Source organism: Lynx canadensis, chromosome A1, assembly GCF_007474595.2.
Source record: "Lynx canadensis isolate LIC74 chromosome A1, mLynCan4.pri.v2, whole genome shotgun sequence".
Lineage (NCBI taxonomy): Eukaryota > Metazoa > Chordata > Mammalia > Carnivora > Felidae > Lynx > Lynx canadensis.
The window spans coordinates 64,737,322-64,751,201 of NC_044303.2; the positions used below are offsets into that span (position 1 = coordinate 64,737,322).

Consider the following 13,880-nt stretch of genomic DNA (forward strand, 5'->3'; position numbering starts at 1 on the left):
AATGGAACCTTTTTTTAGTAAGTAGGCATAAACTACAAGGACAAAGAGTATAAAAAAGAAGACAACAGCAGAAAACTGATGTCAACAAAATTTTATCATCTGGAGACAAAAGAAGTAGTGGTACCTGAGGAGACCAGAGAATCTGAAATTTAACCCCATGTTCAGGATGCCAGGACTATACAAGTCTGCTTACCGATAAACCCCAAGAAAGCTTAGAAATTCAAGAATCAGTTTCCTCAGATGGCAGAAGAGTGAGATGGTGTTGAAAACAGGAGGATTGATTGAAAGTCTCTTTATGGAGCTACTGGACCCCAGATTCCACTCTCCAGAGCTTTGAGCCATGCAGGTGTCTGGACTTGGCTGGGCTAAAGCAGCACTCTCCAGAAAAGTCTGACAAGAGGTTAAAAGGCTCTGGAGATGAGGATACCAGACATAAGTGAGGGCAAGAGTGCAGTGACTTGCTGAAAGCACAGATTTTAAGTAAACTTCTTTAAAGAATGTTAAAACGCCCATCTAGGGTGTTTATTTATGTAGCTCCTTGTCTGTTTCTCTGCTTCACCTGCACAAAGTGGGCTGCCCGGCCTCTATCAGTGCTTTCCTACCTTGAATCAATCTAAAAATCTCAGCTTTCATTTTGAGATTGTGATCCTCTTGCAGTAGCCCATTTTTTCTTCTGCATCTTTGTTAACCTTCCCTTCATTGACACCATCCAATTTTCTGCTACCAATAATGAAACTTCTCTCAGACTGGTCCCTATATTTGGAAAAGCCCTTCTTCAAATTCACCTAGAGGATTTTGTCCTCTTAAAAGCAAGCAAGCAAGCAAGAAAGGAAGCAAGAAAGATCACTTGAAATAAATGTTCCCATTTCCCTCCACTTCCAACCTTAAATAGAACGTTGTATCAATCCAGAGGCCATTAACAGCAAAATATGGTGTGAAAACATATGGCCCAGTGTGATGGATAAAAGATCTGGCACAGCACATACATCTAGGTGTTTAATGATGTTTGATGACATAAATTAAAAAAAAAAAATCTCAGCTTTCCAAATCATTACTTAGATCCAAGGAGGCAGATTTCCAGCTGCTTCATCACATTTTTGCACAATCATTATTAAATTCACATATTAACTGCTCTTTTTAAATAAATTGTCATATAAGACCTTCAGAATCAGCCACACAATACTGTTACAACCTTTATGTCCCCTTTTCTAAAGCTTTAAATGGAGATCTAAAAGCAAAGCAAACCAAATGCCTAGACTCTCCAGGTCAATGCATATATCAATAAAATCAGACGGTGTTCATTCAACTCTATCTGCCTAGAATATATGCACAATTATAACTCATAACAAATGTTTTATATTGTCATAAATAGTGGTTTTAGTACGAGTTGCCTATCTTACATATACTTATGGTTTTGAGTTGTGCATAGACTTTGTCTAGATGTCAGAAGATCGCATTCACTCTGCTCTTATGGGATAATCTTTTTGGTAATTTTGAGAAAGTCGTACATTTTTGGTAAGCCTCACCCTCATTTACTATAAAATGTAATTCTGCCCCTGGGATCTCTCAAATGAGTCATAAGATCAAAAACAACAATGTGTAAAAGTATACTTTTATTTATTTTTTCCTGGCATCTAGTTTATCTATCCCTGCTCTTATCTGCTGTTCTTACACAAAAATTCCCTACTTGTTTCTAAGTATACACATTCATTCATTCATTCAAATAGATATGTTTTGAGTACCTTTAAGTCATACAATCTAATCAAACTTCTTTTTTAAGGTGAACAAATGTTCACCCATCAAATTTAACTGATAACCAGGGCCACACCTGTAACTGATGGCTGACTCAAGACTAAAACTCAGGCCTCTGGTTTTCCTGTTCATTGGGAACTATATTCAGTTTCTAAAACAAAAAACAGGACAAACAAAAAAAAAACACCTCTTACTTTTGAAAGCACTGAAATGTTGCTAAGAGATAAACACGATATGAAATGAGATTGTGTGTAAATGTTCAAGATGATACATAATATGTCAAGTAAATATTAGAAAACTCTGAAGAGAAAATATTGTCCTAAGTATACTTTTATTCAAGATTTCATAGAAACTTATATTCAGTATAACTCTAAATCATAATACTGATGAGTAGTTTAATTCTGAAAAACTGACTTCTTACTTATGAGTCTTTTGTATACATCTTCAGTGACAACATTAAAACGAAATTGAATAATTCAAAGGATTCTCAGAAGGCGCACAGAACATAGAACTTTTTTTAGCATGAGCAACAATTCCGAGGATTACTGATGGCCCTCTGGTCACAACACGGAAAGACAAGTGCTTCACCCATTTGTTTTTAATTTCTCCCTTTCCCCAGTCATGTGACTGTTTTGGGAATTCACAACGTGTGTGTGTGTGTGTGTGTGTGTGTGTGTGTGTGTGTGTGTAGTTAATTAATCACAAATTGTCTGTTAGAATCCTGCCTGCAGTGATTTAATAGGGAGTGTCAGGTCTTACCTTTTTTAATATTTTCAGAAAATTAGAATCTATTTTTATTATACCCAAGTTCCAGAAGTGTATTACAACCTTTCACATCATCACCTCCTGGAGTTCAGTACATAACGCCATGGGGAGAAAAATGTTTTCAACGTGGAGGTAGGGAAAAGGAAATACTCCTAATGCTCATTTGGAGAAACAACATGTGATAACCAGGGCACTTACTTCCATGTTCGGAAGACATTTAGGAGCCAGACAGATACTTTATCTACGTGATATTTGACTAACTGCATCCTCAGAAGAGACTATAAAACTGCATTTAAGTCTGACATCCTCCCGGCTAAAGTGTTGAGTTTATCAAATAAACAAAAAGAAATCAATTATGTTTCCACAGACATCCCTGAGTGTGTCTGGGTGGTGAGAGGAGGAATCAGAAGCAGGCTCTTTGCTTTCTTCGCACAAAATCTAAGAAAATGTCAGAAGCAAAGCACTGCAATTTTTCCCAATAATGCTGAGGAAACAAACTAGATCCCATTTTAATTTTTGGCTTCCATTTTATTCATTGGCATTTTTGTTTTGGGGTTTACTTGGTGTCAGAGGAAAACAAAGAAAAAAAGGAGTACAAACTGAAGAGTATAAGTAGATCCATCTTCATGTGAGAACTCTCTAGCCCCAAAATTTGTGTACTATGGATTCTGGCCCTTTTACATTTTATGTTTTCTTCATCTGGTTGTCTTCTTGCAGAATTATGCTCCAACAGGGCTAAAGACAGCTCTATTGCTGCATTTCCTTTGGGGGTTCATGTTCAAGACCAAATTTGGAACCACAGGGACAATTTTCTGTTTATTCACTTGGTATATTGACTGAAACCTGGGTCAAGGTCCCTGGGTCATTCCATCCAAATTTAGCTTATCTGGATGTATTTGAACTTGACAACTAAATTCCTCTCCAACCAAACTCTGATGACACGACCATTTGTAATGCATGTTTTTTAAAGGGAATAAAATGCTTCAAAAATATTCAAACTGTGAAATCCTCAGTAGCCTCAAGGAGCTGTATTTATAATTGTTTTTAATTAAATTTCACAGTCAAGCTATGGAATATAAAATGCATATGGATGCAAATATTTGCTAGGGAGGTTAGACTATAGCAAAATGTGTTTTGTTGTTTTAATTTTTAATTTCCTCTCACCAATCGCTCACGTGCTTGGAATGTCAGATCACCTTTTTTTTTTTTTTTTATGTCTTCTCTACTTGGCTATCTTTGTTGCTCTCATTTCATTAAACTCGTCTTTCATGGGGATTTTAGCTTCAGAGGCTGAAGATTTTTATACCTCTGATCCCCTGTTCAGTATTTTCTTACTCTATGTTACATAATTGTCAAATGATAAAAATAAGTGCAAGTTTAATGTGAGTTTAATGTTTGTTTCTGGTGAAAAGCCTCAAGTAGAAGGAGTTGAAGACATACTTTTGATACCATCTCAAAATAAACTGAGACCTAATAATTTATCACGTGAGGGGGAAACCATTTAGGATTTATTCCCTTTCTGCCTTTTGATCAGTATAGAAAGTTTTTTGTTTTGTTTTTTTTTTTTTATTTTACATCCAAGCTAGTTAGCACATAGTGCAACAATGATTCCAGGAGTAGATTCCTTAATTCCCCTTACCTATTTAGCCCATTCCCCCCTTCCCACAGCCTCTCCAGTAACCCTCTGTTTATTCTACATATTTAAGAGTGTCTTATTTTTGTCCCCCTCCTTGTTTTTATGTTATTTTTGCTTCCCATCCCTTGTGTTTATCTGTTTTGTGTCTTAAAGTCTTCATATGAGTGAAGTCATAGTATCAGGAAAGATTTTAAGTCAACTCTCAACCCCAAATGTAGACTAATCCAGAGTTGTAACACTATGTCTATTTAGTACTATTTAGTCATCAACTCATTTATCATTTTCATGCCAGAAATATTTTTTTGCTTTGGTCTTTAGAAAATTATAAGTAACATTTACATTGTAAGTTCCTTGACAAAAGCTAGCATAGTGTTAGATCCAGAGATTAAATGCTCAGCATGACAGACACATTGTTTAGCTTTATTGTTTGCAGTGTAGTGGGAAATACAAACTTTTAGGGAGATGATTATAATACTGTGCACTAAGTGCAGATTGTAGGTAAATATGCACCTAAATTGTATTTAGGCTCATCAGAAAAGGTTTCTGAAACATGAAGATTAGGGAGTGATTAACTAGAGAAAGCGTAATAGTGAGATGAGAAAAGAAGAGTTGAGGATGTAGATGGGAAAGGGAAAGAATATTCTAGATAGACTGGATTCTACTCCTGAAACCAATACTACACTGTATGTTAACTAACTTGAATTTAAATACATTTAAAAAAATAAAAATTAAAAAAAAAGAAGTAAACATCTTTCAAAGACTTGATTTGAAGGACAGCATGGTGTGTTTGAGGAATTTAATATAGTCTGAAGCGTAGATGTGGAGGAGCATACATCAAGAGATGAGTCTGCAAAGATAAGCAGGGTGTGGAAAATGAAGGAGTTGGTAAGACATGTTAGTGAGTTTGGAATTTAACTTGCTGGCAAAGTTATATTGGTGAAACCATTGGTGGTAGCTGGGGAGGGTTTGGAAGGGAAAGACATAGTTATAATATAGTATCGCTTTGGCTTTATTGAAGATAAGGGATGGAAGGACATAATACTGAGAGCAGGGAGACCAGGAAGTAATTGCACTTATCTTTGTAAGGGGTCTCAACTAATGGAGAAGTTTCAGAGATTAAGAAGGGGGTCGGGTTGTAAAATATTTTAGATATTTAACATCAGAACTTGGTAGGTTTACTGGAAGTAGAGTAGTAGTAAAGAATGATGTGAGGATTCTGGCTTAGAGAATTGGAATGTGGGATGTCCAATTCACTCAAAAACTTCAGATGTTACCTGTTATTATTCTTATTATCATGACTGTCAGTTTTTCACTTTAGTATTTTCTTGAAATTTCTATCCTGCCATTTACAACCTGTCACCTTTATACACTTGTAGATGGTTTGTAAATGACTTATAGGTGGATTTTTTTCCAACATAAAAACCCTGGGGGTTATTGATATATTTGAATATATTCCATCCATTTTATATGCCCTTTGATCTTATTTTGACTGTTGGGTTTTTGTTTTTGTTGTTTTGTTTGCTTTCTTTTTTAAATTTTTTCTTTTATTTTTGAGAGAGAGACAGAGTGTGAATGGGGGAAGGGCAGAGAGAGAGAGGAAGACACAGAATCCGAAGCAGACTTCAGGCTCTAAGCTGTCAGCACAGAGCCCAAAGTGGGGCTCAAACCCACAAACCATGGGATCGTGACCTGAGCCGAAATCAGACGCTTAACTGACTGAGTTACCCAGGATCCCTTGTTTGTTTGCTTTCTTATCAGCCCAGCAATTTATTTTAAAACATTTCTTCATTTTATTTCTCACTGATAATTGCTTTTTTTAAGAGGATGTTATTTAGAGTATATCTAGCACCATTCTGTTAGCAAAGAAAGTATTTCCATGTTTCTTTCCATTTTCATCTTTTGCTGTCCAGTGGCCCATTCTCCATCTATAAGCATATACTCAGATTTACCCAAATGTGAAAAAAGTCTTCCCATGATCCTGAATTCCCCAACAGGCAACTAACTCATGGCTGTACCTCTCAACCACTAAATTTCTTGACATATATTTTATACACTTCATCCTCCTCAACCTCACAGTCAAATCTCTTGCATTATAACTTCTATGCCAACCACTCCAAAGAAATACCGTAGAGGTGAGTAATTTAGTTGTAAGCTATAGACTCCACAACATTTCACCCTGTCTTCTTTACACTATAACATTTTGAAAATTTTCTAATGTGTCTAGAATTTAATTCTGTCCTTCATTTTCAACACTGTTTGTTTCATTGCAATTACAGTTATTTGTACCTCCTGAGAGCAAACTTCTGAAGGAGAAGTCCAAGATTTGTTTATTATGGTATCTTCCACAGGCATTACATTGTTCCTGGAACACAATAACATTTCAGTGTATGTATTTTAAATAAATCTGTATTTAGTAATTTCAATGTAATAAGATGTTTTATAGGAATGTATTAATTTGCTGTAGCTTAGTGTTTTTTGATTTTATAAGTAAGCAGAGAAAAGAAAAATTTAGCTGATGTTCAGAAGCTAAATTTGTAGGTGAGAAATTCTGAAACTTGGGGATCATGGTGAATGGGGCAGACTCACTGAAGTTTCTTTTATGGAATTTTCTAGGTAGGTAAGAGTTACCTTAAAAAAGCTTTATTTATTAAGGATTATATTTTTAATATTTCTTATTGCCACTTATACTCAGATGTATGTTATAAATCAGTTTTATACATCCCTCACTTCCATTTTATGGTGACAGAAATTGTAGTATTTATATGTACTATATCCCCAGAGCACAATGCTTTGAAAATAATTGTTGGCTTGTATTTATTTTACTTTATTTATTATAATTACTTAAATTATCATTTATAAAAGGAAGTGTACATACACACATAAATAGCTTTTTGGTTCTACTATAGTGGAGTATTTCTGAGTCCCCTGTGACTTTTGGAAGACTAAATCATCATCAACAAATATTCTGTAACCGTAATATAAATTTACTCTGACTTGCCAATTTGTTGGGCTGTGCTTGCTTAGGGAACTACTGATTGGAGTTAAGAGTAGTTGTAAATATAAACCTGACTTTTGCTTTCTTTATCCAACTAGCTTTTCTAATTCCTCATGGTCACCTTTAAAGGGCTACTGAGGCAGTTTTTTATTTATTTATTTGTTTCATCTACACCAGAGTAACCTCCTACTACTAGGGACTATAAAACACTAGCTTCGTGAATACTGCAGCTCTCTGAGAATAGGATAGTGCAGTAATGAAGCCAATCAGGGATCCTTCCTGGAGGCAGACTATATTTTTGTACTTAGCTGGCTAACAATCATTGCACACAGAGAAATTGGATTAGTAACCTAAGTCACTCTCAAAACAAATTATCAGGAGAATATCTGTGTCAGGGGTGCCCAACACTCAGGCTTGGTGATTCACTAGAAATATCCACAGGACTCAGATATCTGAATTACACAGGACATAGTTAATTCCTCTGACAGGTGTGACAATATGTACAAAGTGTTATCTACCAAGGAGACTTTCCTGAGCCATGTACATATTGACTGTATGACTGACTTCCATTACTACAGCTCTAGATTCCCAGAAGGAAAGCATCCATTCACCATAAGGACCACTTTCTGCTTAAATCATCTAGACAAATTGATCTAACATAGTTTGAGGTCTGAATTCCAAAAGCTCAATTCCCAAGAGTTGGCCAAGGGCCAGTATTGAAAAAGGACCCTCGTTGGGGATGTGCAGGATTTGAGCAACACAGGTCTACAGAGCTAACTCTTACCTACACAACGGTTTTTCCTTATCCTAAACTCTAAGAGATTTTCTTTCTTCTTAGCATCAATGTCTTCCCCCAAACCCTAGAATCCTTTCCTTTCCATGGAGACTTCTAAAGGGGCTCTCAGGGTTTGGGCTCAGTTTTGTTTTGCTTTGTTTTCCTTTGATTATGCAAGTGAGAAACAAAAAATTCCATAGAGAACATCTGGATTATTTTATAGCAGAGTTATCAAAAATAGAAGGAATTGTTCAACAGATTGCACCCAGGAGGCATAACACATTCTGCTTAGGGAAGCTCTGGGTGTATCAAGGGCTGGGTATACCTCTTTCATGGCCATATTATTTAGAGTAAACCTAGGCTGCTTTACCAAGGAAGCCCAACATTAGTTTGCTTACCTAAAGAAGAAAACTAGATGACTTGTGTTACAATCTGAAGTGAGGAGTTAAGTCTGTACATCTCTGCCGTATATAATCACTCAGTAATGAAGCTTCCTTCCACCATGTTGTGACCTCATTCAGAGACTCATCATCATCTACCTAGACAAGTCTAAATCAACATGGGTTCCAGACAGGAAGAAGGAGAAAGAGAAAGTTCAGGAGGTATCCCATTGTCTTAAGGACCAAGTCTACAAGTAGAGAGTATCCCTTTCAAACCCCTTAACGGGGGAACACTTACTTACATGAGCATACTTACCTGTAAAAGGAGCTGGGAAATGTAGTTTGACCATATTCTCAAAAATAAGAGAAGAATGGATTTTTTTAAGTTCATTTATTTATTTTGAGAAAGAAAGTATGAGTGAGGGTGGGCCAGAGAGAGAGGGAGAAAGAAAATCCCAAGCAGGCTCCATGCTGTTAGCACAGAGCCCAAACTGGGACTCCAACCCACAAACTGTGAGATCATGACCTGAGCCAAAATCCAGAGTTGGATGCTTAACCAACTGAGCCACTTAGGCATTCAGAGAAGAATGGGTTTTGTTAGTCAACCTGCAGTCCACATCTCATGTGGATTTTTTTTTTGTCACAAGTAAATAAATTGTATGTTGACTAAATGATCAGCTATTAAAACTGAACTGTCACACCTTGACTTTCCTGAGCATGTAGCACTTTTTAAATTATACTTTTTCTTCAAATTAACCACTTAGCAGGAGAGATTTAAGCCAGCACACTCTAATTGTGCTTTGTATAGATTAATTTCATACTCGCTTTTATTCTTATGCTAATTTTGCCAAAATGAATGGAAAAAAATGAGTAGAAATAACCTGTTCTATTTTAATAAAAAAACTCTTTTTTTGCAGTTTTTTATTTTATTTTTGAGAGAGAGCATGAGCAGGGGAGGGGCAGAAGAGAGGGAGACAGAAGATCCCAAGTGGGCTCCCAGCTAAAAGCAGAGAGCCCCACACAGGACTGGACTCCATGAACCATGAAATCATGACCTGAGCCAAAGTCAGATGCTCAACCGACTGAGCCACCCAGGTGCCCCCAGAAACTTTAGTTTTTAATGAGCATTTACAGTATGTGTTAAAAGTCCAACACTTTTATGGAATTTTATCTCACTGTTGTTACTTTTTAGGTGTCTACCAAAAAGAAGATATTGATAACTGTGTGTTTCCATTTTATACTTATTTTTCAATATATCACATACAGAATTTTCTTGACAATACAAATGGCTCTCTCTTCTCATCACCATACATGGTTTTCTATTTATCTAGAAAGCATAGCAGTAAGTGCCTTCATGATTCTTGCTGATTCTTCATTAAGGAATTTAAGTGCAATTTGGGCATGAAGTGTTCAGGTGCTTTCAGCAGTCACTGAATGTTCATCAAAACCGTGGGCCCCATTACATTTCCCAGACAGATCGCTGAATTATTGAACACACATAAATGCTATGCAACCTTGATTAGAGAATTGTTAATCAACCTATGCTGGTATGTAGGTCAAAAACCAATTAAAAATCTGTGACTGGAATATATGATTAAGGAACAATTAAATGCACAGTTTTAAAAAAGGACGGGGAGAAAGGAAGACAAATACGCTGAATTATTCTTTTCTGTACTCTGCAAGAAGTGTTCTTAGTGACATTAATCCTACAATATTATCAGATTTATGAATTTTTAAAAAATGGTTTGGCTGATAAAAAGTATATTCATTTCTCAGCAAATACTGTGCTTGTCACTATGGCTTCTTTAAAATACCATTGTTGCAGGTCTAGTCCTGGATTTTATTGTTTTCTTCCCTAAAATAAATTATGTATGATGTTTTAGGGAGGCTTTGAAGTTCAATCAGTTTTGGCAAAAAGTAGTATTTTGCAAATAGTTAAATTAGAATTCTGTCTGTAATTTATCCCTTTGAAACATTTCTGCATCAGAGAGACCTGAAAAATAAATGAGCAGCCATTTCACTAGTTTTGCAAAATATACTGTTAGGATACTGAGGGAAAATGGTTTGCTTGGGTTTTTGTTAAGGTGGTATGAAAAGACTGGGGAGAAAAAAAAAAGAAATGTAGTATCAGCTCTTTAATCTATAATTTAAAACAACTAGAGGGGCTCCTGGGTGACTCAGTTAAGTATCCAATTCTTGATTTCAGCTCAGATCATGATCTCACAGTCTATCATGAGATCAAGACCCATGTCAGGCTCAGTCCTGGTGATGGAGACTGCCTAAGATTCTCTCTCTCGGTCTCCCTCTGCCCCTCCCCCACTCCTCCCTCTCTCTCTCTCTCTCTCTCTCTCTCTCTCTCTCTGTCTCTCTCTGTCTCTCTCTGTCTCAAAAAAGAAAGAGCTAGAAAATCAGGTAATGCTATCTAGGTTAATGTAAGTGGTATAAGGTGATGGTGGAAAGAGATTTTGAATTCATATATGTTGAAAATTTTTATTTGTATTTTTTATAAAGTTACTTAGAAAGGAATTAAACTTTTTAGTAATTTGGTCAGGAAGTCTAAGTTGGATGAAACTTACTTCTTCCTTCCACTTTTAGACTTGTAGACCGTTCATAGATTGAAATCAAGTCTGGTGCTTTCTCCTGCAAAAGCTCATGTCTATGATTTCCTTCCTTAGTGTGCAGAGAGTATGATAGTTTATATTAAGTACAAGGGTCAGGAATGAAAGTCCTAGATATTTAACACTGCTTTTGTTGTTGGTTTCCTTAATTTGCAAGACAGTATCATGAGCGAGTTTTCTTGGTGAGCTTTTTTTCTTTGTTTTGTTTTGTTTTATTCCTTTCCTCAAGAATAGCATGAATGTCATCATGAATAAGCCTTAAATTCAACAATATGGTACAATGTGAATTTCATTTTATAAATATTTCATAAACTGTTAACTCATGTGTTTTTCCCCATTCCAAGTAATGACTTGGTTTGGTTCGGGTAAAACTGACTTCCCTTTAAAAAATTGCTATACTTTCTTTGGGATTTCTGTCAAGTTATTAGGACAATTGTTTTTTGAACAACCTCAATGGTTGAAAAGTACATTTTTGTCAACAGGCTTAATGTTCCGACATTTCCAAAAGTTTTAATGGCCATACCTGATTATGTGGAAAATGTATCTGGATGAAAATAGTTTGAGACCATCACATAGTAAGATTTGACGAAGAGAGGAATTTGAAGATTTTAACTTTTGTCCTTCGAAAATGGTGTCATATGAGAAGAAATCTAAAACCCTCTGTCTCATTTTATCCCGCTCTTCTCCAAGACCTATACAATTACTTTCAGTGACTGTGTTCTGGAGCAGAGCAACACAGTCAGAACCATTATCTGCTAGTGGTACCTACAATCCTGTTCAGAGTGGATTAAATAGAATAGCTCACATTAGAGAAATAAGTTTTGAGAGGACTTTCGTTTAAAATGCTGCTTATACTTGAGTCCGTCTAAGAGAATGGGAGGGTGCAGAAAAGCAAATTGGGACTATGAGACATAGAAATGAGAGCAATTTGTTTTTCCTCCCCCTTCCAGCAGAAGGCACTGCTATGCAGGCAGAAGTTTCCATGTTCTGGTCTACCAGGTAGAGCCTCATATTGTTTCTGCCATCGAACACAGTCCTTTTCAAGAGCATGTGTGTATATTTTGACCCGGCTTGAGAACATTAGAGGTGTTTTCAGATTTGAGAAAAAGTGGTCCAATAATTTCCCTTGATAAATCTCACTTTTGTGGGCCAAAGTGAGCTGTCTTGTGGATATGAGAGAATCAATAATGATAATAACCTAGATTTTTAATATGAATTTCCTTTCATTTATAATAACACTTGATCATAAAGTGAAGTGACTAAGAGTATTGTGTTTGAAAGCAGACAGAACTAAATGTGAATTCAAGTACCATGAAGTATTAGATTTACTTATTTTGTATGTTATTTGATGTCTTTCTTTTTTTCTTTCTTTCTCATTTGTAAACTCCCTCAAAGTAAGATTATTATCTGTTTTGGCCATTGATGTTCCAAGTGTCTAGAAAAGTAACTGGCAGATAGTAAGTACTCAATACATATAAATAATGGAATAAATGTATTCCATTTGATATTCCATTGTATTCCATTGTTGATATTAGAATACATAATTCACTCTGCACATGCTCTGTTGTCTGAGAAAATGATTTTAGTAATACTTGCAGACTTATGAAGTTTAAAGCAGATAATATTTGTGGAGCACCTGGGCAACTCAGTCGGTTGAATGTCCGACTCCTGATTTTGGCTCAAGTCATCATTTCGGGGTCATGAGATCGAGCCCTGCATCAGGCTCTGTGCTAAGCATGGAGCCTGCTTGGCATTCTCTCTCCCTTTACCCCACTCCCCTACTTGTGCTCTCTCTCTGTCTCACAAAAAGCAAATAAATAAAATAAATAAATAAAGCAGGTAACATTTCTAAAGTTTTTAGAACAGTGCCCATAACAAGTGCCCAGTAAATGTTAGTGTCAATGTTAAAAGTTAAATGCATAACTCCCATGCAAAATATGAAATAAACACATGTCAGAAATTTATTTAACTCATTAATGAGGAACCAATGAGGTGCCAAATATGGCTTTAAAAACACTATAAGAACTGGATATTTATTGACATTTTAAAAATAAAGACTACTAAGAATAGATATATAACTGTCATACAGGATTGTTTTGGTTTTTTTTAATTTTTTTTTCAACGTTTTTTATTTTTATTTTTGGGACAGAGAGAGACAGAGCATGAACGGGGGAGGGGCAGAGAGAGGGGGAGACACAGAATCGGAAACAGGCTCCAGGCTCCGAGCCATCAGCCCAGAGCCCGACGCGGGGCTCGAACTCACGGACCACGAGATCGTGACCTGGCTGAAGTCGGACGCTTAACCGACTGCGCCACCCAGGCGCCCCCAGGATTGTTTTTTCTACTAGACAGAAACCTAATGGCCAACGTTTAATTTTGCAGTATCTGAGCTGTAACCAAATAGTAAATAGCAAAGTCAAACACAGGTATATTCTCTTAGACAATTAAATAATTGGTGGGTGGGTGTGTTCGAAAGTGTCAATGTATGATGTTGGAAAGATGTGCTTTATTCTCTTTTGCATAATTTTCACCTTGGAATATTTTTCTTAATAGTTGTTACTATTTTTTAATAGGGAGTCCATCACATTGGTCTCATCTACAGGTTAGTTTCACACAGAGTTGCCACTTTGTCTCTCAGTATGGGTTGGGAGAGAGCACCTGGTTGAAGAGTGAGGTAGTGAGTGAATAGATTGATTATCACTGTTGGATTGTTTTTTTCTCCCTCTACCCAATGGTACCTATGACTGAATCTATGAATAAAGAATGAAGTATTCTTCAAATCAATATAGATATATAGATATACATTGGTAAATGCAATAATCACAATATAACCTGATTAGGGTAATAATAAGCATTACTGTAGAATGTAAGCAAATCGTATTTCTATTTGATAAAAAAAATTGAAATGATTCTCCAAACTGTGTCTTCTGCATTATTTATGTATGTTTACTTAATGATC

General features: G+C 36.1%; 1 protein-coding gene across 1 annotated transcript in view; it reads left to right on the forward strand.

Annotated features, from left to right (window-relative positions):
• LOC115512044 (glypican-5) overlaps positions 1 to 13,880 on the forward strand; it is a 944,740-nt gene that overhangs the window by 635,350 nt on the left and 295,510 nt on the right. The window lies entirely within an intron of this gene.